Source organism: Chelonia mydas, chromosome 1 (genome assembly GCF_015237465.2).
Source record: "Chelonia mydas isolate rCheMyd1 chromosome 1, rCheMyd1.pri.v2, whole genome shotgun sequence".
NCBI lineage: Eukaryota > Metazoa > Chordata > Testudines > Cheloniidae > Chelonia > Chelonia mydas.
This window is the reverse complement of record NC_057849.1, coordinates 278487569-278514195: the sequence shown is the minus strand read 5'-3', so window position 1 is coordinate 278514195 and position 26627 is coordinate 278487569. Positions and strand designations below refer to the sequence as shown.

The following is a 26627-nucleotide window of genomic DNA, read 5'->3' as shown; positions in this document are numbered from 1 at the left end:
CTCTAAAGGATGAAATCTGTGTGTCCTAGGCCTGCATTACCACTAACTGAGGCCTGGTCTACACTACGAGATTATGTCAGATTTAGTAGCGTTAAATCGAATTAACCCTGCACCCGTCCACACAACGAAGCCATTTTTTTCGACATAAAGGACTCTTAAAACCGATTTCTGTACTCCTCCCCAACGAGGGGATTATTGCTGAAATCGACATCACCGTTTTGAATTAGGGTTAGTGTGGATGCAATTCGAAGGTATTGGCCTCCGGGAGCTATCCCACAGTGCACCATTGTGACCGCTCTGGACAGCACTCTGAACTTGGATGCACTGGCCAGGTGTACAGGAAAAGCCCCGGGAACTTTTGAATCTCACTTCCTGTTTGGCCAGGCGAGCTCATCAGCACAGGTGACCATGCAGAGCTCATCAGCACAGGTGCCCATGCAGTCCCAGAATCGAAAAAGAGCTGCAGCATGGACCGAACGGGAGGTACTGGCTCTGATTGCTGTATGGGGAGAGGAATCCGTGCTACCAGAACTACGTTCCAAAAGGTGAAATGCCAAAACATTTCAAAAAATCTCCGAGTCCATGAGGGTCAGGGGCTACAGCAGTGACGCAACACAGTGCAGCGTGAAACTTAAGGAGCTCAGACAAGCGTACCAGAAAACCAAAGAATCAAATGGACACTCTGGGACAGGGCCCCAGACATGCCGCTTCTATGCTGAGCTGCATGCAATTTTAGGGGGGGCTGCCACCACTACCCCACCCCTGTCCATGGACTCCGACGATAGGGTACTCTCTGTCATGCCTGAGGATTTTGTGGATGGGGAAGATGAGGAGGAGGAGGACGAGCTTGAGGAGAGCACACAGCACACCGTTCTCCTTGACAGCCAGGATCTTTTTATCACCCTGACTGAAATACCCTCCCAACCCAACGAAGCCGGAGAAGGGACCTCTGGTGAGTGTACCTTTTTAAAAATAATACATGTTATAAAAGCAAGTGTTTTTTAATGATTAAGTAGCCCTGAGAACTTGGGATGCATTCATGGCCAGTATAGCTATTGGAAAAGTCTGTTAACGTGTCTGGGGATGGAGCGGAAATCCTCCAGGGACATCTCCATGAAGCTCTCCTGGAGGTACTCTAAAAGCCTTTGCAGAAGGTTTCTGGGGAAAGCAGCCTTATTCCGTCCTCCATGGTAGGACACGTTACCACACCATGCTAGTAGCAAGTAATCTGGTATCATTGCATGACAAAGCCTGGCAGCGTATGGTCCCGGTGTTTGCTGGCATTCAAGCAACATCCATTCTTTATCTCTCTGTGTTATGCTCAGGAGAGTGATATCGTTCATGGTAACCTGGTTGAAATAGGGGAATTTGATTAAGGGGACATTCAGAGGTGGCCGTTCCTACTGGGCTGTTTGCCTGTGGCTGAAAAGAAATCCTCCCCGCGGTTAGCCACGCGGTGGGTGGGGGGGGCATTGGTGCTGAGCTGTTTGCATTTGGCTAGCAGGGATCTTCCCTGATACTAGCCATGTGGTGTGGGGAGGGGTAAAGCGATCATCCCAGAGAATTGGATTGGCGGGGGGGGGGGTAGTTTGGTTTCTGCTGCTGCACGTTAACAGAAAACCGCAGCACTAAATGACCAACTCAACATGCTTTGCTTGGTATGGGAGAGGAGGGCGCTGCTGTTATGAAGGTTGCAGAAGCCGAAAGACTATCGCTTACCATGGCTGCCTGCAAGCTGAATTCTTTTGCCCTGCATTGTGTGTGTGATGTCTAACACCAAAGCCACAGGCACTCAATAAGATGCAAAATGTGACCTTGTATCAAAATCACATGTGTTATGTAATGTGAATAGTGTTGTTCACTGTGAAAAAGTATAGCCGTTGTTCTGTAAAATGTATCTTTTAAAATACTTCACTCCTTTTTTCCCTCCAGCAGCTGCAAATGTTTCAAGCCTCCCTTCTCCATCCCAGAGGCTATCTCAGAAAAGGCGGAGAAAAAAACGCACATGCGATGAAATGTTCTCTGAGCTCATGCAGTCATCCAGCACTGACAGAGATCAGCAGAATGTGTGGAGGGACACAATAGCAGAGTACAGGAAAGTGGCCGATTAACATGAGGAGAGATGGTGGCAGGAAGATCAGAGGAGGCATGAGGCAACACTGGGGCTACTGCGGGATCAAACGAACATGCTCCGGCGTCTGGTGGAGGTTCATGAACAGCAGCAGGATCACAGACTGCTGCTGCAGCCCCTGCTTAACCGCCCTCCCTCCTCCCCAAGTTTCATAGCCTCCTCACCCAGACGCCCAAGAACGCGGGGGGTGGGAAGGTGGAGGCTCTGAGTACTCAACGACTCCACCCCAGTGGACAGCCCAAGCAACAGAAGGCTGTCATTCAAGAAGTTTTAAAGTGGCCTTTTACTTCCCTCCTCCCCTCCTCCCACACCCCACCTGGGCTACCTTGTGAGTTATCTCCCTATTTTTATAATCAATTAATAAAGAATACAAGTTTTTAAAATGATAGTGACTTTATTTCCTTTGCAAGCAAGCTGTGATCGAAGGGGGGAGGGTGGGTGGCTTTCAGGGAAAATAGAGGCAACCAAGGGGGTGAGTTTTCATCAAGGAGAAACAAACAGAAGTGTCACACAGTACCCTGGCCAGTCATGAAACCGATTTTCAAAGCTTCTCTGATGCGTAGCGCTTCCTGCTGTGCTCTTCTAATCGCCCTGGTGTCTGGCTGTGTGTATTCAGTGGCCAGGCAATTTGCCTCAACCTCCCACCCCACCATAAACGTCTCCCCCTTACTCTCACAGAGATTGTGGAGCACACAGCAAGCAGCAATAACAATGGGAATATTGGTTTCGCTGAGGTCTGAGCGAGTCAGTAAACTGCACCAGCGACCCTTTAAACATCTAAATGCACACTCTACCACCATTCTGCACTTGCTCAGCCTATAGTTGAACAGCTCCTTACTACTGTCCAGGGTGCCTGTGTATGGCTTCATGAGCCAGGGCATTAAAGGGTAGGCTGGGTCCCCAAGGATAACTAGAGGCATTTCAACATTCCCAACAGTTATTTTCTGGTCTGGGAAGTAAATCCCTTCCTGCAGCCATTTAAACAGACCAGAGTTCCTGAAGATGCGAGCGTCATGAACCTTTCCCGGCCATCCCACGCTGATGTTGGTGAAACGTCCCTTGTGATCCACCAGTGCTTGCAGCACCATTGGAAAGTACCCCTTGCGGTTTATGTACTGGCTGCCCTGGTGGTCCAGTCCCAAGATAGGGATATGCGTTCCGTCTATAGCCCCACCACAGTTAGGGAATCCCATTGCAGCAAATCCATCTAGTATGACCTGAACATTTCCCATAGTTACTACCTTTCATAGCAGCTGCTCAATGATTGCGTTGGCTACTTGCATCACAGCAACCCCCACAGTAGATTTGCCCACTCCAAATTGATTACCGACTGACCGGTAGCTGTCTGGCATTGCAAGCTTCCACAGGGCTATTGCCACTTGCTTGTGAACTGTGAGGGCTGCTCTCATCTTGGTATTCTTGCACTTCAGGGCAGTGGAAAGCAAGTCACAAAGTTCCATGGAAGTGCCCTTACGCATGCGAAAGTTTTGGAGCCACTGGGAATCATCCCAAACCTGCAACACTATGCGGTTCCACCACTCTGTGCTTGTTTCCCATGCCCAGAGTCAGCATTCCATGGTATGAGCCTGCCCCAGTAACACCATGATCTCCAAATTGCTTGGGACTGCAGTTTTTAGAGAAATCTGTGTTCATGTCCTCATCACCACACTTCCGTCACCTGGTTTTTCAGTTGCTGGTTCTGCATAAACTGCATGATAATGCACAAGGTGTTTACAATGGTCATAACTGCTGCAGTGAGCTGAACGGGCTCCATGCTTGCTGTGCTATGGTGTCTGCTTGGATAATCCAGGGAAAAGGGCACGAAATGGTTGTCTGCTGTTGCTTTCATGGAGGGAGGGAGGGTTGATTGATGACATCTAGCCATAACTACCCGCGACAAATTTTTGGCCCCATCAGGCATTGGGAGCTCAGCCCAGAATTCCAATGGGCAGTGGGGACTGCGGGTACTGTGGGATAGCTACCCACAGCACATCGCTCAGAATGTCGATGCTTGCCATGGTACTGTGGACACATTAATGTGCTTAGTGTGGACGCATGCACTCGACTTTATACAATCTGTTCCCAAAAATCGACTTCTGTAAAATCGGAGTACTTTCATAGTGTAGACATGGCCTGAGACTCTGCTTTAGCTCCAGGGGCAGTGGCCTGCTGTTCTTTTTAAGCACCAGAGTTTTGTCCCCACTGCTACTGTGGAGTAGTGAGTGGCCATACTGTTCAGTCTGCAAAATGTTAACAATCAGGCCCTGAATACATACTCCAATTAATACACAAAATCCCCTCTGGGACTTTGTGGAATTTGCCAACATCACAAACGCATCATTGTTCTATTTCTCTTCTCTCCTTGTTCATTCACATCTGCCCTTCTCCTATTCTGACCCTGCCATTAAAGGTCCTGCCAGGGATCTCAGGATCAGCACTGACCTGGTTCTCTCTTCCCTGGAAGTTCTCTTCTAGTTCTTGCTGCCTCCCCCCTACCCTTCTCACTCTTGTTCCTGCCGGACTTGACAGAGCAGATGCTGAGGCCTGGACTGAGGGTAGGGGACAGATCCCTCTGAGGTCATAATGTCATGCAGTTTCACTAGACAAATATCAGCCCTAGGAGCAGGAAGGCGGCTGGGTCCCCTGCCCCTCACCTCTCATTTTGGGCTCCCCCAACCCCAATTTTGTTCTTGTCTTCTTAGCCATTTTAAAAGTGATATTTTATGTAGATTGTGGTTAGAGCAGGGGGGACCAGGAGGCCTGACTCAACAGTTCTATTGCTAGCTCTGCCATGGAGTCACCATGTGTACTGGGAAAAGTCACTGCATCTCTGGGTCTTACTGTCCCCATCTGTGAAATGGGGATAGTAATATCCCTTGCTGTTCAGAGTGTCTGGTTATGGTTATGTGAAAAGCACATTTGTGTAAATGGGATGAAAACTGAATAGATTCCCCAGTCCCACCCTTTGTCTCTGTGCAGCACCTCCTCCCCTCATCCCCTGCAGGACACAAGGTTTATCACAGGCCACCAAGAAAACTGTTTGGGGGGGGGGAGGGTTGTTAATATACTGAGAACATCAGATCTGCCCCAGGGCGAAATCTTGATCAACTGAAATTGGTGGGACTTCTGCCATAGACTTCAATGGGAGCAGGACTTCACTCCGAGACTTTAATTCAAAACACGTAAGGGAAAAGGTTGTTTCCTTCTGAGACCCTCAAAGAACCATCCATTCAGCAAGTGCATCTGGAGGAATTTAACTTTTCTCTTCTCTAAATTTGCTCAGTTAAATTACAGTAAACATTTCAGCTACCTCTATTTAATTGAAGAAAAGTCATTTCCTCAGACTGCTAAGGACCTGACTCAGAGTGGGGGTCCTTTACCTTGACTTCAGTGGGCTTTGGAGCAGGCCCTAAGAGGGGAAATCTCCTTCTTCAAGTATCCCATTAAAATCAAGCGATTTCGTTTAATAACCTTCAAACCAAAGCTCCCTCTTTTAGAAAAGAAGGGTTTCTTCCCACATTTCTCCCTCTTTGCAAAACTCTGCCTTTGAGAGGAGAAAGAATCGTGATTCCTTTACCTCCTGATTCCAACACTTCTACCACCACAGTTGGAGTAGTATCACACTCAAAGCTTATCTGGTTACATTTGATGCTGGCATCTGCAATCCAGCCAACACCAAATTGAATCTTGAGTAGGGGCCCTAGAACTGTGCTTCATGTTGCAGTTTGATAGACACACAGAGCCTGATTCTGATCTGTCTCTCACCATTGCAAAGCAGGAGTGACTCCAGCAAGGTCCAGTGGAATTACAATATAAAACCAATATGAGGTTAGAATCAGACCCTCAGATGTCCCCCTCACAATCCTGTGCTAGGCCCAATCTGTATTCTTACCCTAAAATCGAGTTTTGCTGCACAAGCCCTCTCCAACTATATTTGACCAAGCCCAGCAAGTTAAAGGAATAGTGCCCCCATAATTATACACATCAGTAGCCCTGTGTAGTTGTGCCATCTCCTCCCCTCAAAAGCACTTGCCAGCTGCTTCCAAACTCCTCTCAGGTCCCTCAGACACACTGTCTTTCTGACTCACTGCTCACTAATCATTCCTCCAACTGCCCTTCAGGTGACTTATGTCTGCTCAGCAGAATCATCACATCAGCATCCTGTTAGACTCTGACTTTTAGCCCTTCCCTCAGAACCACCAAACCGTTCACTTATTCCTAGATAAATAAACTGCATTAGGCTACAGTGAAAGATGAGAGTACACATCAGTAATTTGGGATTTTTAAAAAATGCAAGAAGTTTGTAACTATCCCCAAACAACCATTTTAAACCCAGGAAATTCAGAATTAAGGTTAAAATATCCAAAGATAAGGTGCCCAAATGCACAGTTAAGGCACCAAATCAACCTTAACTCTGCCCTATAATGAGGCCATACAATGACTGCACAATTACAGTTAATACATACTTAGACCCAAATTCTATTAAACTGATTTTGCTTCAGCGTTGCTTCCTTAGGAATGATTTCAATCCTAGCAACAACAACAATGGAACGTTTTGCAAAAGTCCATCCCAGAAGTGCATGCTTCATCTGTGGGTTAGCAGCTCCAAGGGATTCTAAGAAATCTCCTCCTCCAGTCCCACCTTGGTGTTCCTCATGGCCAAATCTGGGATACTACAGGACAGTGGTGTCATGTTTTAGCTCCTGAATTTTCTTGCAACAAATGTCGTGTCTATTAATCTATGGTTAGTAACATTCCACGATGACAGGGCTACTTGCATGCCTTTTGTTTTGTTTGGTCTTGCACTAGCTACCCATAGTCTATTGATCAAGGGATTGCCAAGGACTGCTGGTAATTATTTCTATGTCACCTCACGATCTCACTGATGTTCCCCTTTTCCTCCTGTCCCCATTACACTCACTTGGTGTACTTGGACTTATATTAGAATGTAAGTTCTTCAGGATGGGAACTGTGTCTTTGTATGTGTTTGTACAGGACAATGAGGCTCCATACCTGCTAGGGCAGGGGTGGGCAAACTATGGCCCGTGGGCCGGATCTGTCCCACAAGCCGTTTTAAGCCGGCCCGTGAGCTCCCGCTGGGGAACAGGCTCTGGGGCTTGTTCCACTCCCGCGCTCCAGCCGGGTTGCCGGGTCGGGGGCTGCACCACACGGCTCGGCCCCGCTCAGGTGCTCCAGCCAGGGCGCTGGGTTGGGGGCCGCACAACACAGATCCCGGAGGCAGCCACAGGGCCCCAGTCCAAGGATTGGGGGCCACTCCATGCATAGGAGCCAGAGAAGGTACATGCCACTGCTTCCAGGAGCTGCTTGAGGTAAGCGTAAGCACTGCTCGGAGCCTGCACCCCGAGCCTCTCCCCATGCCCCAACCCTCTGCCCTGATCCCCCTCCTGCTCTCCAAATCCCTCGATCCCAGCCTGGAGCACCATCCTGAACACCAAACCTCTCATCCACAGACCCACCCCAGAACCTGCACCCCCAGCTGGAACCTGCACCCCTTCCAGCACCCCACCCCAGCCCTGATCCTCCTCCCACCCTCCAAACCCCTTGGTCCCAGCCCAGAGCATCCTCCTATACCCCAAACTCCTCATCCTCAGCCCCACCCAAGCCCACACCCACCACCAGAGCCTTCACCCCCTCCCACACCCCAACCCCAATTTTGTGAATATTCATGGCCCGCCGTACAATTTCTATTCCTCGATGTGGCCCTCAGGCCAAAAAGTTTGCCCACCCCTGTGCTAGGGGCTCTGGAATGCCTGTGCAATACAACTAATAAATCATAATGATTATAGGAACAGTTCTTAGGGCATCTCTGGCACCTTTTTTTTTTTCAAGATGGAGCAGTTGTCTGGAAAAGGGCTTCTCGTCTATCCCAGGTATTATCAGACTATGCTGATTTTTTGACGTCCAGCATCAAATGAGTGAATTTATGAGCTAGCTTGGGGCTGGCTAACGTCAGTGGCTACCAACATGCCCAGTTCTGACAACTCTGCACAAGAGGGTGGAAACAGCACACAGCGTTACTTGATGATCGCATATAAGTAGTCAGTGAGACAACTAAATTACATCCATGGCACCCAGAAATAAGTGCAGGTACAAAAACAGAGAATAAAAGGTTTGCTTATGGGCTAAATGTATTTAAACCCCTCTACAGTAAGCCAAGATCTAAAAGCTGGTGAGAAAGAGTGATCTGTTTTTATATGTTTTGAAACCTGAATGCATCTGTTTCCAGCTACTGCAGATTTTGAACATGATCGGTTACTCTGTGTTGAGACTATTTATTTCAGTTCTTTGGAGTCTGATCGTATAATGGAAAAGGTGTCAGGAGGTATAAAGAAAAATGTCTCTCAAAATTCCCAGCAGCTGCAATTAATTTTTTTAAAAACATATTGAATTTTAAATTATGCAGAAAACATGAGCAATGGCATAGTTCTTGCAGCACAGGGAAATAGGAGAAATAATCATATGTGTCTTCCTGCTGCTGAGATATACCCCCTGTTACAGAGCTTGGAGCTCATTGGAAAAGTTTATATCCTGATACATCCTCTGCTTATGTGGGAAGAGTTGGCAGATATGCCAAGATTGTGACATTTACATTGCTTCGGCTGTCAGTTCAGAAACTGGAAAAAGGCCTCTGGGTTTTTATCACTCATGGATTCAATTTCTCAGACAATGGGGAAAGCCAGAATTGCTCATTACTTCTGAAATATGTGTACCATATGATGGGTATGAAGTGTTAGGACAAACTGGTCCTGCATGGGTACACACCGTGCGGGGAGGAGGGTCGGGAGGGGAAGTGGCGAGAGGATAAAATATCAGTGTTGCTCTGCATTGGGGCTCGACGCAATCACTCTCTTTGAACTCTCCTGGGACCAAGGACTGTGGTAGGCTAGTAGCAATCAGTGTTTCTAAAGGCAACCCAGAGAATTACAGCCCCTGCATGGAGAGAGTAGATCTGTGTACCTCACCAGCGAATGGAGATGGCCCAGTTCAGCGGGCAGTACAGATTGCATTCTTGCCCCAGGGGTAGTAATGACAATGGTCTCATTGCACGCCTTGCAGCTCCTGAAACAGGCACAAGGCCACAGGAGAAGCTGGGTTAACACACCTCCACACCACCCCCGGAGCCTTAAATATAAAATATACCGTAGCCTTTCACCGGAAATGAAATAATTTTGGTTATAAAACAAAATTCCTAGCAGAAATCATTTAGTTTTTGCTCCAAGGCACCTTATCACAGACTTTTTGATGTGGACAGCTGGTGAGATCTTGAGTTGGGATATTTAGCTGTGTGTGCTGTTTTGTCACTGCTGTGTGGTTGTGAACAGTTCAGCTACGTCTACGTCAGCTAGGAAAATTGTGTGCCCAGTCTTACAGTTAGTGTTTACTTTCAAGTCAATGAGTGACTCCCTTGCGTAAGGCTTTGCGGAGCTAGGCCCTACATTAGTACCTTTCTAGTGAATTACTCTTCAACACAGTTCTTTGAGCATCATCAGTCCAGATCCCCACTCTTGGAATGCATCCTTGCCCTGCTGCAAGGCCCAGGACCCTCTGGAAAGCTTTGACCATCAGGGCCAGCGTAGACTTGTTTAATTCTCAAAGGGTATATCTACACTAAGAAATTAGGTCAATTTTATAGAAGTTGATCTTCAGACATTGATTTTATACAGTCGATTGTGTACATCCCCACTAAGCGCATTAAGTCGGTGGAGTGCGTCCTCAGTACCATGGCTAGCATCGACTCATGGAGCAGTGAACTGTGGGTAACTATCCCACAGTTCCCGCAGTCTCCACTGCCCATTGGATTTCTGGGTTAAGCTCACAATGCCTGATGGGACAAAAACATTGTGGTGGGTGGTTTTGGGTTCATGTCGTCAGTCTCCCCTCCCTCCCTCCCTTTGTGAAAGCAACGGCAGACAATCGTTTCACACCTTTTTTCCTGGGTTACCCATGCAGATGCCATAGCATGGCAAGCATGGATCCCACTCAGCTCACCACTGCTGTTGTGAGCATTGTAAACACCTCGCACATTATCCTACAGTATGTGCATAACCTGGCTAAGAGACGCCAGCATGAGGACGATTGTGAGGAGGACATGGACACAGACGTTCCTGAAAGCATGGACTGTGGCAATTGAGACATCATGGCGGCAGTGGAGCTGGCTGATACAATGGAATGCCAATTCTGGGCCCGGCAAACAAGCATAGACTGGTGGGACCGCATAGTGTTGCAAGTATGGGATGATTCACAGTGGCTGTGAAACTTTTGCATATATAAGGCCACTTTCATTGAACTTTGTGAGTTGCTTTCCCCTGCCCTGAAGCACAGGAATACCAAGAGGAGAGCTGTCCTGACAGTTGAGAAGGGAGTGGTGATGGCCCTGTGGAAGCTTGCAATGCCTGACTGCTACCGGCAGTCGGTAATCAATTTGGAGTGGGCAAATCTACTGTGAGGACTGCTGTGATCCACATAGCCAATGCAGTCACTGACGTTCTGTTATCAAGGGTAGTGACTCTGGGAAATGTTCAGGTCATATTGGATGGCTTTGCTGCAATGGGGTTCCCTAAATGTGGTGGGGCGATAGATGGAACGTATATCCCTATCTTGGCACCGGACCAACTTGCCAACCAGTACGTAAACCTCAGTGGGTACTTCTCAATGGTGCTGCAAGCACTGGTGGATCATAAGGGACGTTTCACCAACATTGACGTGGGATGGCTGGGAAAGGTGCATGACACTCGCATCTTTAGGAACTCCAGGCTTGTTTGAGCAGATGCAAGAAGGGACTTACTTCCCAGACCAGAAAATTACCATTGGTGATGTTGCAATGCCAATAGTTCTCCTTGAGGACCCAGCCTACCCCTTGCTCCCATGGCTCAGGAAGCCGTACACAGGCAGCCTGGACAGTAGAAAGGAGCAGTTCAGCTATAGGCTGAGCAAGTGCAGAATGGTGGTAGAATGTGCCTTTGGATGTTTAAAAGCTCGCTGGCGCTGTTTGCTGACTAGGTTAGACCTCAGTGCAACCAACATTCCCATTGTTATTGCTGCTTGCTGTGTGCTCCATAATATCTGTGAGAGTAAGGGGGAGACGTTTATGGCAGGGTGGGAGGTTGAGGCAAATCGCCTGGTGTTCGATTTTGAGCAGCCAGACACCAGGGCGATTAGAAGAGCACAGCTAGGCACGCTGCGCATCAGAGAGGCTTTGAAAACCAGTTTCATGACTGGCCAGGCTACATTGTGACAGTTGTGTGTGTTTCTCCTTGCTGCAAACCCACCCCCTTTGTTGATTTTAATTCCCTGTAAGTCAACCACCCTCCCCCCTTCGATCACAGCTGGCAAAGGAAATAAATTAACTATTGTTTTGAAACCATGCATTCCTTCTTTATTAATCAAAAAAAAGTGCAATAACTGACAAGGTTGCCTGGGTGGGGTGGGGTGGGGTGGGGTGGGGGAGGAGGGAAGGACAAGGCCACATTGCTTATTGTAGTCGCACTACAAATCAAAGCTGTTTGAATGACAGCCTTCTGTTGCTTGGGCAGTCCACTGGAGTGGAGTGGCTGGGTGCCTGAAGCCTCCCCGCCCCCTGCGTTCTTGGGCGTCTGGGTGAGGAGGATATGGAACTTGGGGAGGAGGGCAGGCAGTTATACAATGGATGCAGCAGGGGTCTGTGCTCTTGTTGGCTTTCCTGAAGCTCCACCAGACGCCTCATCATGTCTGTTTGCTCCCCCATTAGCCTCAGCATCGCCTCCTGCCTCTGCTCATTGCGGTCACTTAATGCTTTCCTGGCCTCTGCCACTGAATGCCTCCATGCATTAAGCTGTGCCCTATCAGTGTGGGAGGACTGCATGAGCTCAGAAAACACATCATGGCGAGTGCGTTTTTTTCGCCTTCTAATCTGAAATAACCTCAGGAACGGAGATGATAGGGGGAGCATAGAAACATTTGCACCTGCGGGGGGATAAAAAGGGAGAGTAAAATTTAAGATGATACATTTCTGAGAACAAAAAGGAGACTCTTTCACAGTGAATCAAGAAATTCACAGCAGACAGCACATGTGCTTTAGGTACAAGGTCGCATTTTGCCTTTCATATTGAGTGCCTGCTGCTTTGGTAACACATCACACACGCCCTGGGAAACAGAATTCGGGTTCCAGGCAGCCATGATAAGCCAAAGGGTACCTGGGGTTGACTTCTTATGCCTTCATAACATGTGGGAATGGTTTCAAACTGCAGCACCATCCTTTCCCATAGCAAGCAATGCCAGTTGGGTTTCACATTTAAAAGGAGGGACTGCGGTTTTTGGGTGGATGTGCAGCACACACCTCCCCCCACCCCACCGTGTGGCTATTCTCCGGGATGATCCCTTTTAGCCAAGCACAAACAGCCCACATGAACAGGGTCCTTTTACTGTTCCCTTACAAAAATTCCCCTATTTCAACCAGGTGACCATGAATGATATCACTCTCCTGAGGCTAACACAGAAAGATAAAGACAGAATGTTGCTTGAATGCGACCAAAACCCAGGACCATTCTCTGCCATGCTTTGTGCTGCAGTGATTCCAGACTTCTTGCTAGTGGCTTGGCGTGATACAGTGTCCTACCGTGGAGGACGAAATAAGGCAGCCCTCCCCCAGAAACCTTCTGCAAAGGCTTTCAGAGTACCTCCAGTAGAGCTTCATGGAGATGTCCCTGGAGGATTCCCGCTCCATCCCCAGACATGTTAACAGACTTTTCCAGTAGCTGTACTGGCCGCAAATTCATCCCAATTCTTCAGGGCAAATCAAACATTAAACACTATTGCTTTTAAACCCTGTACTGTAGTTACAGATGTGCACTCACCAGAAGTGCACTCACCAGTGCCTTCTCTGGCTTCAGGGTCAGGGATCCCACCTTGGCTCCATGGTGATGAAAAGGTCCTGGCTGCCGGGGAGAACGGATTCACTGCTTCCTGCTGTGCATTCCCCTTCTCCTCCTCCTCTTCCTCATCCACAAAATCCTCCTCCCTGTTGTGTGAGACTCCCCCCTTGCAGGTGTCCATGGACAGTGGTGGGGTAGTGGTAGGGTCCCCCCCCCCCAGAATGTCATCCAGCTGATCATAGAAGCGGCACGTATGGGGCTCTGACCGGGAGCGACCGTTTGCCTCCTTTGTCTTTTGGTAGGTTTGCATACAACATAAATCCCATGACTTAATTTTTTCCCCAAGTTTGTTAATATAATCACTACTGGCCTAAAACAGTTTCATTCAGCCTCACACTATCAAAGCAAACAGGGTTGTCACTTTTTGTACTTCGCATTCAGGGACAAACTCATTCCAGTGAGAGATGGAACGTAATAATTTGTGATGTCTTTGTTGTGGCACAAAATCAGACCTGAAGATCTTTCAGGACTGTTCTAATGCCTTGCCTGACATAGGACATCCATGTCCAAGGTGGGACTGTTATTTGAAATACAGTGGGACTGGTGGCCACTTTATATGATACAGCCTCCCTAAAGTCTGTGGGAGTTACAGGGCTAAAGTCCAACACACCCCTTGAATATCTACCCTGAAATATCAAAATCATGCAGCTGAATTACAGACTTTAAACGCAGAAGATTGTAATGGAAATGCTAAATACCCACACACAATTAAATATAATGTTAAAATATTGTGACTAATTTGTATGCTACTTTGGGCACTCTGAGAGGCTATATAGCTATTTCAAACATTGTATAATCTTGTAATGTGTAGAGCCCAGAGACTGAGAGACTCCAGTCCTTCTCAAATAGAAATCACGGCTGTATATTGATTTATTAATTGCTGCTGCCAGAACTCATGACTTCGTCTAAACCAGTGAAAGTAATATCTCGGTATGCCAGTGGAATCAATGGGTTAATAACTTGGAGAAAAGATTATTACATTTCTTTATTTAGGCAAGCAGAGGTACATAGGCCTTCTGCAACAATCGAGTCATTTGATTAAAATGAAACAGAAAAGCTTCTGAGACCAAGCTGGCATGGATTCTCTTCATTCTATAAAGAGCACTAGTTGTGACACAAAAAAGTTCTTTTGGAAAATACACTGGTTGGCAGAGGGACAGACTAGATGATTAACAGATTGTTTCCATCTCCAATTTCTAGGATTCCTTTTAAGGAACCACTCAGTCCATTTCCCGCACCCCCGCCCAACCCGCCCCCCCCCCGATGCTTATTTAATGGCCATATCCTGTGAAAGACTTGTTTCTAGATTTCCTTTCTTTAGTATTGCTGTGGGCTAGACTCTGACTTGGACTATGCACAGGTAGTAGGCACTGCATACCTTCCAAAACAGGTGAGTGGGTGGGGCAGGAGACAGGCAGAGCCTTTTCTCCACCCCACAGCATGCTAGCTGCCACAGAGGGTGTAGGCCTGGTATAGGCCAGCATTAAATTATTAGCACCCTCTGGAGCAAGGGGGAAACAGGGAAGAAAGTGTGCCTCAGAGGGCTGTGCCTAAGCAGTCATACTTACACAGCCTAGGCTACTTATGGGGTGATACAGCTTAAGCAGTTGCTTCAAGTAGTAAAATCTCTCCCATTTGATGGAACTGATCTGGGAACTTTGGTTGCAGTTTGTTGGCAGGATTGGGCACCTCAGTCTGTGTCATTGTGCAGGAACATATTATGAACCCATATAGTGAGTCCACATGTTCATATCTTGGTTTCCTCTTGATGAATTTGGGTTGTGTTTGACACGTCAGGCCAGCTCCTCAATTGATGTAAACGTTGTCTTTAATGGATGCATGCTCTTTTACACCAGTTGAGAAGCTGGTCCTGTTGTATGTTTACTGTGAATGACAAAGCTATTTCGGGCATCAAAGAGAATCTCCTTACTGCAGTTCTGTTGGTAGGATTTACATATCCAATGTCACCATCCACAAGTTTCTGAGTTTCATCCCAGTGTAATTATCCAGAGGACAGAATGAACTGATTCAGGGAATTGTAGTGAGCAAGCACCATAGCAAGATACCCATTAAATGACTACAGTGTTTTGCTGACATTGCGCATTTTTTGCAGTATTATTTCCAGTATCATACCACAGCTGTTTCATGTTTTCCTAGGTTTGAATGAAGTGACCTAGCTTCTATTCTGATTCAGATGTGGGGGACTTGTTGGCACTCTGTGTTATTAGTGCCAGGGCTTTTTAAACACCACTTATCCCACACCTTGTGGCATCAGTTTCAGTTTATCACCCTGTTTTCAAAAGTGTTTTCAAAGTTGTTTCTTGTTTCCCATACGCTTTTCCAAGCTGCTTTCAACAGCTTGTGTCTTGGTGAGTGGATGTAGGGGAAAAAAAGCTACAGAGGGTATGAAGGACATAGAAAACTGAAACAGTGTCAAAACATAGTAGGTAATAATTAGCACTTAGGCAGTGCTCTTCATCCATAGTTCTTAAAGCACTTTATAAACTGGTTAAGTATCTTCATTATCCCCTTTTTGCGGATGTGGAAACTGAGGCATGGAGAGGTATGGGCCAAGATTTTAAGTCACTCATGATTTTGGAAGCCTTCATTTTTGAGTGCCCAATGTGAGCCACATTAAAGGGGCCTGATTTTCAGAGGTGAGTGCTCAGGACTTTTGAAAATTTGGCCTTTTCAGGTGTCTCACATTTGGCACCCCAAAATTGAAGCACCCCAAATCACCAATCAGTTTTGAAAATCTTGTCCTAAGTGATTTACCCAAAGTCACACAGCACATCTTTGAGGGAGCTGAGAGTAGGGCCCAGGTCTCTTGAACCTGTTGTCTTGTGTGTTATCCACTGGACTCCACGGCTGTCCCCTTTGGATGCTGCTGCCTTGGGTGAGCTGAACATGGAACAAATGGAGCCAGTGGATTTATGTTATAAAACTTGCCTAAAAGCCAATATGACCTGCATTATTATATTCTTTACCCCTGTGATCAGTGATTTTGATGCTATGGTCCTTACAAAAAGTTATGATGGTCCTAGCTAAATGGTCTTCACCGTGTCCATACTTGGCATAAACGTTATGATAATTGACACTGGGCTTTAAGATAGAGACCAGGAACAGAATCAGATATTATTGTAAAGTGTTTAGCGTTAGGCATAGTCCTATTGCTAGTGCATTTCTGTGGCTATGTACATTGTTTTGCCAAGATACAGGATAAATCCACATTTGTGCTGCATGTGATGCGTGATTTGGGTTATTGTAGTTATAGGTAATGTTTCTAAGAGCTAACTGCGGAGCAGAAACTGCAGCCACATGTAGACTGTACAAAATTTGCTCAATCAATAGAAATTCTGATCCTGATCAGAGGTTCAAAGCCTGCTAGGGTCAGCTCAGCCCTTGAGCTTAGTGTTGTTTTTTGAGTGTGTCTCAGATGGTACCTGAAAGGCAGATATCCTATCTACTGTTTGTGAACACTAAATATCTTACAACAGTGTTCATAAAAATTGATATTCCTGGCCAAAACTTCCCTTGTATCCCACTGTGGGAAGCCATTCACTGTGCACTAATTGTCTACTTGGCTGCTGTCCTCCTCCCCAGAGGTGGTAGCATGTCAGTGATGGTTTATGATGGTTTATGTATCCAGTGTATAAAATGGTGAGATCATTGGGGAGGAAAGGTGCTACATAAATGTGAAATGATTATTATTTTGCTGGATTCCTACTAGACCACTGTCTTTTTTAGGTTTCAAGTATTACTTGGAGAGGAAAGTAATATCTTATTCTTCCCCCAGTTATGACAAATTATTTCATCTAGTCTACCTTTGGCCAGGGAGAGGCATTAAACAGTCCTTTCTCCCTAAAAAGAAAAGGAGTACTTGTGGCACCTTAGAGACTAACAAATTTATTTGAGCATAAGCTTTCATGAGCTACAGCTCACTTCATCGGATGCCTTCAGTGGAAAATACAGTGGGGAGATTTATATACACAGAGAACATGAACAATGGGTGTTACCATACACACTATAACAAGAGTGATCAGGTCAGGTGAGCTATTACCAGCAGGAGAGTGGGAGGGGGGGGGGGAAAGTCTTTTGTAGTGATAATCAAGGTGGGCCATTTCCAGCAGTTGACAAGAACGTGTGAGGAACAGTTGGGGGGGGGGGCAGGGGTAGGGGAATAAACATGGGGAAATAGTTTTACTTTGTGTAATGACACATCCACTCCCAGTCTTTATTCAAGCCTAAGTTAATTGTATCCAGTTTGCAAATTAATTCCAATTCAGCAGTCTCTCGTTGGAGTCTGTTTTTGAAGTTTTTTTGTTGAAGAATTGCCACTTTTAGGTCTGTAATCGAGTTACCAAAGAGATTGAAGTGTTCTGCGACTGGTTTTTGAATGTTGTAATTCTTGATGTCTGATTTGTGACCATTTATTCTTTTACTTAGAGACTGTCCAGTTTGGCCAATGTACATGGCAGAGGGGCATTGCTGGCACATGATGGCATGTATCACATTGGTAGATGCGCAGGTGTCTTACTTTGGAATTTAGGGCTATAGCTTGTAGCACTAATAATTACAGTGTGTCTGCAGACAGAAGAAATCCCAGTCGGTGTACATGAATATACAATCAATTTTCAAGGTAATATGTTAAAAATGATTCAAGCCCATACACAGTCTCTTCCTCATTATTGAGGTATAATTACTCACTTTGGCTCATTATCTGCCCATTGGATTAAATAGTCATTGTAACCTTCTTCCTCTATCTCAGAATCTAGTCCTGCACAATGTAAACCAATTTCCTTTTGACAGTGTGATTGAGCCGTGTGTGCACGGATGAATATGGCTACACAAAGAACTTCAGATATTAAATATGTCAGTTTTGCTCTTTTAATTAGTCACTTAAACTTGGATAATACAACATGGAAATTATTACCCTTGTCCATTTCTTCTTGGCAAAATCAAGTATTTAAAATAAAGTGAAAGCCTCTTAATACTGCCCCCCAGTCCATGTAGTTTCCTCATCAGCCAAATCTTGAGTTCCTATTGAAATTACTGAGCATTTTACCTGTGTAAAAACTGTGTAAGCCCCACTCCACTCAGGCGCCCCCAGACCAGTGATCTGCTACAGCCTGAAATGCTCTTTGTACAATGGGACTTAACTATGGCTTCTCTCCCTCCCTAGTGAAGTCAATGGGAGCAGGATCCAGCTCTATAAAAGATGTTTCACTATTTTAAGGTGGGGGCTTGATCCTGCAAGCCTTATTCAGTGCAACCTCTCATTGACCCCAGTGGGAGCATTGACTCCAATGGGAGTCAGGATGGAGCCCGATCAACAAGTTGTCTTTCAGACCTAGCTCCCAAATCCTGTAAACAAATAACTGGAGGCTTTCGTTTTCACTGCATATTTGTGCTGCACTTGGAAATAAGGAGGGTTAGATTCACTGGGCTTCTTTCCATGTTGTTTTCTGTTCATCTTACCCAAATACGTATTCTAAGCAGTGTGAACAATCATAAAAAGTCACCCACTGGCTGGCAGGTATTAAAATAAGTGAATTACAGGGAAAAGAGTCTGACTGCCCTGCAGGGGGCACAAGTGGGGCTGGACATAGATGTCTTCCAGGGGGCAGCCTGGTGTGATCATAGAATCATAGAATATCAGGGTTGGAAGGGACCTCAGGAGGTCATCTAGTCCAACCCTCTGCTCAAAGCAGGACCAATCTCCAGCTAAATCATCCCAGACAGGGCTTTGTCAAGCCTGACCTTAAAAATATCTAAGGAAGGAGATTCCACCACCTCCCTAGGTAATGCATTCCAGTGTTTCACCACCCTCCTAGTGAAAAAGTTTTTCCTAATATCCAACCTAAACCTCCCCCACTGCAACTTCAGACCATTACTCCTTGTTCTGTCATCTGCTACCACTGAGAACAGTCTAGATCCATCCTCTTTGGAACCCCCTTTCAGGTAGTTGAAAGCAGCTATCAAATCCCCCCTCATTCTTCTCTTCCGCAGACTAAACAATCCCAGTTCCCTCAGCCTCTCCTCATAAGTCATGTGTTCTAGTCCCCTAATCATTTTTGTTGCCCTCTGCTGGACTCTTTCCAATTTTTCCACATCCTTCTTGTAGTGTGGGGCCCAAAACTGGACACAGTACTCCAGATGAAGCCTCACCAATGTCAAATAGAGGGGAACGATCACGTCCCTCGATCTGCTGGCAATGCCCCTACATATACATCCCAAAATGCCATAGGCCTTCTTGGCAACAAGGGCACACTGTTTACGCATATCCAGCTTCTCGTCCACTGTAACCCCTAGATCCTTTTCTGCAGAACTGCTGCCGAGCCATTCGGTCCCTAGTCTGTAGCGATCCATGGGGTTCTTCCGTCCTAAGTGCAGGACTCTGCACTTGTCCTTGTTGAACCTCATCAGATTTCTTTTGGCCCAATCCTCTAATTTGTCTAGGGCCCTCTGTATCCTATCCCTACTCTCCAGCATATCTACCTCTCCTCCCAGTTTAGTGTCATCTGCAAACTTGCTGAGGGTGCAATCCACACCATCCTCCAGATCATTAATGAAGATATTGAACAAAACTGGCCCGAGGACCGACCCTTGGGGCACTCCACTTGATACTGGCTGCCAACTAGACATGGAGCCATTGATCACTACCCGTTGAGCCCGACAATCTAGCCAGCTTTCTATCCACCTTATAGTCCATTCATCCAGCCCATACTTCTTTAACTTGCTGGCAAGAATACTGTGGGAGGCCGTGTCAAAAGCTTTGCTAAAGTCAAGGAACAACACGTCCACAGCTTTCCCCTCATCCACAGAGCCAGTTATCTCACATAGAAGGCAATTAAATTAGTCAGGCATGACTTGCCCTTGGTGAATCCATGCTGACTGTTCCTGATCACTTTCCTCTCCTTTAACTGCTTCAGAATTGATTCCTTGAGGACCTGCTCCATGATTTTTCCAGGGACTGAGGTGAGGCTGACTGGCCTGTAGTTCCCAAGATCCTCCTTCTTCCCTTTTTTAAAGATGGGCACTACATTAGCCTTTTTCCAGTCATCCGGGACTTCCCCGGATCACCATGAGTTTTCAAAGATAATGGGCAATGGGTCTGCAATCACATCCGCCAACTCCTTTAGCACTCTCGGATGCAGCGCATCCGGCCCCATGGACTTGCCTGCACAGCCCCGAGTGCAAAGTGCAGAGGACTGTTAGCCCCACTAGCCACACTACACCTCCCTCCCTCCCCTGGGATGAGCTGAGAAGGACGGGCCCATGGCCCTGACCCCTGTGTGCACTGGTGGTGGCTCTAGGTTAGTGGTGGAGGGAGTGCATGCTGTACACTTGCAGTAAAGAGACTTAAGAGCTGCTCCTGAATGTTGTGAAAGCCAGAGCCATCCTGGCAGTGGGATTGTGTGCAGAGGCGCGTCACTCCAGCAGCAGTACCAGAGACATTGCCGCTGACATCACTACTGCTGAAGTGGTGCTCCACTGCAGCCTAACTGCCAGGGCAGCTCTGGGCTTTAATAGCTACAAACTGGCAGATAACGGGAAAGGGAGCAAGAAAGAGACAGAGAGTGAACACTGTGATGGTGCCCCCCATTAGGCTCTATGGAAATATGCTTATGAATGTATATATGACATAACTTGAATATGTTTTATTCTACATATGCCATATAACATGTCTCTGTAAAGGTCATGATCTACTGAATCTATTAATCCTATTTGTATGTACGCGTCATTTTTGTATTTGAAGTTATGAATATTGGCTGTGTACTGGCTTGATTTTTAAGTAGCCTTTGTAAAGCATTTGGTCAGTTTCTTGAGAAAGGAATGTGCAAATTAAGTGCCCAATCAAGAAGCACTTAAGGGACAATGGATCTTGGAAGGTTCCAATCCACATAAGAAGTCTACATGAGGATGTTCAAGGTAGCAGGTAAGCAATGGCTGCTGCCTGTAAAAACTGAGTCATGCATGGACATGTGACTTTCCCATGTGACTCCAAAACTCCATCTTGGAGCTGGACTTTGCATAGGAGAGAGGAGGGGGGTCTCCACCCACAAGAGAAAATCTATTTAAGCCCTTGAGAGACCCCTCCATTTTGTTTTCAGCTGGCTCAAGAGATAGCCTCTCCACCCCCAAGGATACCTGAAAGAAACTGGAACAAAGGACAGTAACTACAGGGGGTTTGAGTGATTGCTGGACCCAGATTAGAAGGAGACTAGTCTGTAAAAGGAAGCTTACTGGAACACCACTGAGGGTGAAATTTTGTCTGTATTCAATTTTCTTAGACATAGACTTGCATGTTCTATTTTATTTTGCTTGGTAATTCACTTTGTTCTGTCTGTTACTACCGGGAACCACTTAAATCCTACTTTCTGTATTTAATAAAATCACTTTTTACTTATTAATTAACTCAGAGTATGTATTAATGCCTGGGGGAAGGGGGGCAAACAGTTGTGCATATCTCTCTATCAGTGTTACAGAGGGCGAACAATTTATGAGTTTACCCTGTATAAAATTTATACAGGGTAAAACGGATTTATTTGGGGTTTGGACCCCATTGGGAGTTGAGCATCTGAGTGTTAAAGACAGGAACACTTCTTAAGCTGCTTTCAGTTTAAGCCTACTTCTGTTAGGGGACATGGTTCAGACCTGGGTCTGGGTTTGCAGCAGGTGAGCAGGTCTGGCTCAAACCAGGCTGGGCACTGAAGACCCAAGCTGGGAGGGCAGGGAAAGCAGGGGCAGAAGTAGTCTTGGAACATAAGTTGGAAGCCCCAAGGCAGCCCCATCACAAACACTTCCTGTTACTGACAGCTGTGCTACACATTCTCATCAGTGCCATAGTCATCATGACTTCAAGAATTCTGGGGCAGTTCCTCTTCTGGAGTAAATTCTCATAACTCCATGGAAAGCAATTGATCTAGGACAATTTGCACCATCTGAGGATCTGCCCCATTATATCTGTCCAATCTGTCTAATCATTTACCCCATCCTTGTCACTGTACTAGAATTGCTGGGTCTCTCATTGCCTGAGGATGGAACTCTACTAGTTCACACCAAACTTTAGGGCTATAGCTTCTTCAGAGATTATCTATTAACCCCCTCATTGGAGAGCTGTTTTGCCGGAACTGATGTGAGTGTTCTGTTTTTTAACTAAACCAGCATGATCCCATGCATTTCCATGTACGTGAGTTTGTACGGATATCTTCTTTGTTTTTTGACTTGCAACTCCTGTCACTGCATCCTCACTTTCCCTTTCAGTTTGAGCTATGATCAAACCCCCAGATTCAAAGTGAAACAGGGGAAAGGACAAGTATGACCTGCTATCACATCGGACTGCAAAGTTCACCCATTTTTTGTGCATAACCATAAACTGGCCTAGGTTTGCTCGACTCTGGGCCTAGGTAGACTTGAAAGGTTTGAAAGCCTCAGGGAATGTTTTGATTGGCTCAGTTCAGGTCACTTGAGCTCAAAAAGGATATTGGAGAGAAAGAAAGGGGTTTCAGACATGGACAATGAGAATGATTAGAGGCATGGCTAGACTTATGTAGAAAGAGACTGAGCCCTGATCTACACTGGGGGGGGGGGGGGGAGTCGATCTAAGTTATGCAACTTCAGCTACGTGAACAACTTAGCTGAAGTCGATGTACTTAGATCGACTTACCGTGGTGTCTTCACCATGGTGAGTCGACTGCTGCTGCTCCCCCTTCGACTCCCCCTGTGCCTCTCATGGCGGTGGAGTACAGGAGTCGACAGGAGAGTGCTCAGGGGTCGATTTATCGCATCTAGACTAGACATGATAAATCAATCCCCGCTAGATCGATCGCTGCCTGCCGATCCAGCTGGTAGTGTAGACATAAAAGATTTAGATTCTATTTGAGTTCTCTGGTGTAATAGGTCTGTAAGGCTATGGAAGCTATTCCAGCCATGAGGCAGCAGAAGCCTCTTGACTAGCTCCACTGCTGTTTTTTGGCCTGAGAGAGGATCCTTGCATCTTCTGCAGAGACCCCTAGTCCCCAGCTCCTCTATTTGGCTGGGTACTCAGTAGATGCCTGACTGCACCTGAAGTTCAGTCTCTTCTCTAATATTATACACGAGAAAGGCTGCAATAGCTTTTGCTGCCTCAGTCTCTTACAGGTAATCCTGTATCTAATGCATCTTGTAGTATTTTGCAGATGTCTGTTAGAACTAATAGGTTCCAGTTCATCTGATGTCAACCTCACCCATTTCAAGAGGAAACTCACATTAAAAACCAAGGGTGCACTAGTGGTCAACCAGCAAGATTAAGGTTATTCCAAGATTCTCAGACATGTACTGAAATAACACAATGGTAGATTTTTATTATATTGCAGGTTGGTTGGAACTGTCATGCTTTCATAACTTCATCGGCTACCTGCGGGGCCCAGGGTAACGTGAGGAAAGGAGTTGGTAAGACAGGAAAGTTCAGATTTGGTGCTAATATATTAAAGGAATGAGACTAACACTTTGCATTAACTGTACTAGCACTTTTCATCTGAAGGTCTCAAAGCCCTTCACAGCATTAATCAATGTCAGAGCACTTGTGAGATAGGAAAGTATTATTAGTTAATTATTATAACTATTTTACAGATGGCTAAACATAGAGTGATTTGTTGAGGGTCTCACAGTATGTTGGGAGCAGCGTTGGAATAAAACAAAGTAGCCTGATACTCCTCACACTCTCCCCAGTGTACATCTGTGATAACTCCATTGAAATTATTAGGGTTATGCCAATGTAAAACTGATGTAAGTAAGAGAAGAATCCAGACCCAAGAGTTTTAACTCCTAGGCCATGTCTACAGACCAGCAGTCATAGGCTGTGCATTTTTTTCTAATTCTCTCAGTTGCTCTAACACCAGTGCAGCTCCCCCAGTGCTAGAAGCAAGGGGTGCCCTAGTGTAGATCAGATGCCGGTGCTTTTACAACCAGGATAACTAGAGCTGAAAAACTGAAATTGAAAAAAATCTTAAGTGTACACAAGACCCAAGTTATGTCCTTCAGCTAAGAGTGACTGGGCCAGATTCACCTCTGACACCAATGTAAGTTGGGCGTGATCCCACGGACATCAATAAAGTTACACTGAAGTAAATGAGAGGAGAATGAGTCCCATTCATTCCGCCTCTAATCCAAATCCTGCCCAGGACTTCCATTTCTGTGTATATGCTACATTTATTAAAGCCACTTTGCATTCCAGGCACATGCAGATGCTTTTAGCATCAACTAATTGTTACCAGTTAACAGAGACAGTAGAGGGGAATAGGGTAATTAAACCACATATTGTTGGGTTATCAGTTGAGGCTCTGGGCCAATAAAAAAACGTATGGCATTGTACTGCCACTGTTCCAATACGAGATGGAGAATGAACTCACAAAAAAAGCAAATAAGAAATATTTATTCTTCCTCTAATCAGTTCATTTTTGTGGAGGAGAGTATATCCACAGCTCACTTTTACACTCCCCAAACTCTTTCCCTTCACTAGGGCCTGATCCAGAGCCCATTGAAGTACATGGAAAGATTCCCGTTGACTTCACTGGCTTTGGATCAGAGTCCTAAAGTACTAATCATGTCCAGAATATGCCCATTGCAATGGATGTTTTGGTTGCATTCTGTTGTAGCAAATTACAATATTTTGGGATCTACTGCACCTTTAACTGCCTTACCTGCAGCCTGCCCACTAATGCATGTTTTCTAGCTCTGCAAACTACTGAACAGCTTCAAACAGCTGCCATTTAAAAAAAAGAAACCAGCCTCACACAAAAAATGTTTCATCCTTTCCCCAAATATGGAATGTTCTCCCCAAAATTAAAATGGTCTCCCATTCAGGATGGGCAATATTCAGACCTGGACCAGGGACAGGATTAAGATTGGACATTGTGTGACCTCGCGAAGTGAATAATGGAAGCTTTATACATTTGGAAAGTGCCTATTTACAGTTTCCCAAGGAGCCACAAGGCACCAGAAGGTCCTGAGATATCAGACGTTGAAGTCAAGCTATCTTTACATATAGAAAAGCTCTTTTGTTACTTTTGGAGGTTTTTAAATATATCGTAGTGTCATAGAGTTTAAGGCCAGAATGGACCATCAGGTCAGCTAGTCTGACCACCACCAACACCCAGCACCTGCACACTAAACTCAGCCACTGATATTAGCCCCAAGTATTACAGACCCATGGAGACTAGACTGTTATGTGCCACAGGAAGAGAATAGGAGGGACGGAGGTGCATCAATGCCCAAGGCCTGCACAATGGCAGGGAAATGATTAAGTGAGTCCTGGCAAATGACCTGTACCCACACGCTACAGAGGAAGGCAACCGCCCCCCCACCCCCACTATCTCTGCTAATCTGACCTGGGGGGAGGGGAGGTGTGATCTGTTAGACCCTGACAGATCCATCCAGCCAAGCAGCTGAAAGAGAGAATGCTCGGTTCTATCTCAGAGCCCTGGCCCACCTCGTCCAATGTCCCATCTCCGGATGCGGACATCCTTGATGCTGCAGAGGATGGAGATTAAAAAAAAGAAAAAGAATACTTTGGGGTGTGAGGGTGGAGTCCTTCGTGACCCCTGCAGGTGGCCAGCTGAAACCCTGAACCATGAGCTTTTAGGCACATAAGACATAAACGGAAGTGAGTCCCAGGGCTGCTGAGACCTGCCCCATACCACTTATATTGTTTCTTTCTCTCTGATCCCCAGTACAGTTAGACTCATGGTAACAAAGGAATCTGACCACAAGTGGAAGTTTACAAAACTTAGTCCCAGTAGAATTTTTAAAGGTTTTTTTAAAATGTGTCATATAAATACAGTGGAACGGTGTGGCATTAACATTTCACTGGCGTTTGTTTGAGATAATATGTTATTTTATGGTGATAAAGCCTTCATCCTACACCACAATATTGGGCACTCGTGTATTCCAACACGTATGTAAATCAACCTCATATAGCTCTAATGTGAAACTGAGTTGAGGACGGTATCCTAAGAACAAGCCGCAGTGTCTCCAGGACTTTTTCCTGATCGGCCATCTATACAGTAGGACAGTCATCAAGCTTCCATTTAACAAAGACTAAAACAAAGCTCAGCATAACACATGCAATAGAAGTCAAAATATGATCACGAATGACTGAGGTTGTAGCCATTCCCGAGCAGCAAATGGTGCAGTGACAGCTATAGCCAAGTACCCATTTATACTGCCTGTGTACCAGTCTTTAAGAAACAGTGAAGGGGTAGCTTTATTGCTGGGAGGTCCGGCGTTACCATGTTAGTTCTACCTCTATTCCATCCTAACTCCTAGGATCAGAGTTTTAAAAATCCTGGAGCTCCTCCACTTCTGATGGCTGGTATTTCACTGAAGGTGCATTCGACCCTGATGGACTTAAACACTGAGACAGCAGCAGCCTAAAGATCCTGGCCCTTGTCTGGCTGATATGTGCCTGAGGGTTCCCCTGGTGGTGCAATGCTGGGGAAGTGGCTCCTACCTCATTCATTTTCTGGTCCCTGGAATGGGGGCATAGCCAGGGAGCCATGATGGCTGGCCAATTCCTAGAGGCT

The 26627-nt window shown here is 46.0% G+C and overlaps 1 long non-coding RNA gene across 1 annotated transcript; it reads left to right on the top strand.

Annotated features, from left to right (window-relative positions):
- Nucleotides 1–613: 613 nt before the first annotated feature.
- On the top strand, nt 614–20891 carry LOC122462292. The gene is made up of 3 exons (XR_006284765.1): nt 614–624; nt 12314–12320; nt 20672–20891. It is a non-coding gene; the product is annotated as an uncharacterized LOC122462292 (long non-coding RNA).
- Nucleotides 20892–26627: the final 5736 nt, after the last annotated feature.